Raw genomic sequence first — 3256 nt, 5'->3', positions numbered from 1 at the left:
TGTAAAGTTCAATATCTGAATGAATTAAATCTCATCTATTTTTCTATTACTTTTCAAAATATTGTGTCCTAATTTTTATATAAGTTCAGTCACGCTTTTCTTATGTAATTCTGTCATGCAATGTTTTGTTATTCAAATTATTTTGCGAATTGTCTTTTACTGCAATATTGTCATATTGATATATTGTCGATTTTAGATAACTTGTAATAATAATATTTCCGGAGTCAACATAGAGATTTAATCTATTCAGTTCTTTTATTTTGTGAATCAAAACTGAAATTGGTGAACGAAGCATTAGGAATTCTCGACACCTTACCGTTTTCTTCAACACAAATCTTTTCTCCTTTTTATTTTATTTGCAACAAAAATCTCAAAAACTCCCATTTTTTCTTAATTCAATTTTCTCTAACGCTCTTATTCTATTAGTCTTTCTTGTTATTTTGTTATCTCTCTGTGGATACGACCGCCCAAAAGTGATATTCACAAGCGGTCAATTGTAGCACAGGCGACGCCCTGCCACGTTTGTAGAGCTCAAAAAGAGCTTCGATTTGATATATTATAGGCCCAGCAATTATTTCTAGATTAAATGTTATGGCCATCTTCAGTTACAGTTCTTTGATTTTTTTTCCTTCGAAACTGATGAAAACAAGTGAATTTTAGGCCAAAAAAGTGGGTTGGTGGGCTACGCCCCGCCACGTTTGTAGAGCTCGAAAAGAGCTTGGATTTGGTATATTATGGGCCCAGCAACGATTTCGGGGTCAAAAGTTATAGTCGTCTTTAGTCTCAGTTCTTTCATATTTTTTTCTTCCGAAACTGATGAGAACAAGTGAATTTTGGCCCAAACAAATTGGGTTTGCTTGCCATGCCCTGCCACATTTGTAGAGCTCGAAAAGGGCTTCGATTTGGTATATTATAGACCCAGCAATGATTTCTGGATCAAAAGTTATGGCCGTCTTTAGTCACAGTTCTCTGATTTTTTTTCCTCCGAAACTGATGAAAACAAGTGAATTTTGGCCCCAAAAATTGGGTTGGCGGGCTATGCTTTGTTTTGTTTGTAGATCTTGAAAGGAGCTTCGATTTGGTAAATTATAGGCCCAGCAACGATTTCTAAATGAAAAGTTATGGCCGTCTTCAGTCACAGTTCTATAATTTTTTTTCTTCCGAAACTGATGAAAACAAGTGAATTTTGGCCCAAAAAATTGGGTTGGTAGGCTACGCCCTGCCACATTTGTAGAGCTCGAGAAGAGCTTCGATTTGGTAAATTATAGGCCCCGCAACGATTTTTGGATGAAAAGATATGGCTGTTTTAGCCACAGTTCTCTAATTTTTTTTCCTCCGAAACTGAAAAAAAAAGTAAATTTTTTCCCAAAAATTTGGTTGGCGGGCTACGCCCTGCCACGTTTGTAGAGCTCAAAAAGAGCTTCGATTTGGTATATTAGAGGCCCAGCAATGCTTTCTGAATCAAAAGTTATGGTCGTCTTCAGTCACAGTTCTCTGATTTTTTTTCCTCTGAAACTGATGAAAAACAGTGAAATTTGGCCCCAAATATGTGTTGGCGGGCTATTCTCTGCCACGTTTGTAGAGCTCGAAAAGAGCTTCGATTTGGTATATTATAGGCCTAGCAACGATTTATGGACCATGTTGGTAGAGCTCGAAAAGTGCTTCGATTTGGTATATTATAGGCCCAGCAATGTTTTCTAGATAAAATGTTATGGCCGTCTTCAATTACAGTTCTTTGATTTTTTTCCACCGAAACTGATGAAAACCAGTGAATTTTAGACCAAAAAAGTGGGTTAGTGGGCTATGCCCTACCACGTTTGTAGAGCTCAAAAAGAGCTTCGATTTGGTATATTATGGGCCCAACAACGATTTCTGGATCAAAAGTTTTGGCCGTCTTCAGTCATAGTTCTTTGATATTTTTTTCCTCTGAAACTGATGAAAATAAGTGAATTTTGGCCTAAAAAATTGGGTTGCGGACTACGCCCTGCCATGTTGCTAGAGCTCAAAAAGAGCTTCGATTTGGTATATTATAGGCCCAGCAACGATTTCTGGATCAAAAGTTATAGCTGTCTTCAGTCACAGTTCTCTGATTTTTTTTCCTTTGAAATTGATGAAAACAAGTGAATCTTAGCCCAACAAATTGGGTTGGTTTTCTACGCCCAGCCACGTTTGTAGAGCTCGAAAAGAGCATCGATTTGGTATATTATAGACCCAGCAACGATTTCTAGATCAAAACTTATGGCCGTCTTCAGTCACAGATCTACGATTTTCCTTCCTCCGAAACTGATGAAAACAAGTGAATTTTGGCCCAAAAATACGGTTGGCAGGCTTCGCCCTGCCACGCTTGTAGAGCTCGAAAAGCGCTTCGATTTGGTATATCTTAAGCCCAGCAACGATTTCTAGACCAAAAGTTATGGCTGTCTTCAGTCACAATTTTTCAATTTTTTTTCCTCCGAAACTGATCAAAACAAGTAAATTTTTTCCCAAAAATTGGATTACCAGGCTACTCCCTGCCCCTTTTGTAGAGCTCAAAAAGAGCTTCGATTTGGTATATTATAGGCCCAACAATGATTTCGGGATCAAAAGTTATGGCCGTCTTCAGTTACAGTTTTTGATTTTTTTTCCACCGAAATTGATGAAAACAAGTGAATTTTAGCTCAAAAAAGTAGGTTCGCGGGCAACGCCTTACTATGTTTGTAGAGCTCAAAAAGAGCTTCGATTTGGTATATTATGGGCCCAGCAACGATTTCTGGATCAAAAGTTATGACCGTCTCCAGTCACAGTTCTTTGATTTTTTTTCCTCCGAAACTAATGAAAACAAGTGAATTTTAGACCAAAAAATTGGGTTGGTGGGCTACACCCTGCCACGTTTTTAGAGCTCAAAAGGAGCTTCGATTTGGTATATTATAGGTTCAGCAATGATTTCTGGATCAAAACTTATGGCCGTCTTCTGTGACAGTTCTCCAATTTTTTTTCCTCCAAAACTGATGAAAACAAGTTAATTTTGGCCCGAAAAATTTGGTTCGCTGGGTACACCCTGTCACGTTTGTAGAGATCGAAAAGTGCTTCGATTTGGTATATTATAAACCCAGCAACGATTTCTGGATCAAAAGTTATGGTCGTCTTCAGTCACTGTTCTACGATTTTTTTTCCTCCGAAACTGATGAAAACAAGTGAATTTTGGCGCCAAAAATTGGGTTGGCGGGCTACGCTCTGCTCTGTTTGTAGAGCTTGAAAGGAGCTTCGATTTGGTATA

This window comes from Morus notabilis, unplaced genomic scaffold (genome assembly GCF_000414095.1).
Source record: "Morus notabilis unplaced genomic scaffold, ASM41409v2 Scaffold98, whole genome shotgun sequence".
NCBI lineage: Eukaryota > Viridiplantae > Streptophyta > Magnoliopsida > Rosales > Moraceae > Morus > Morus notabilis.
Note: the sequence above shows the minus strand (reverse complement) of the source record.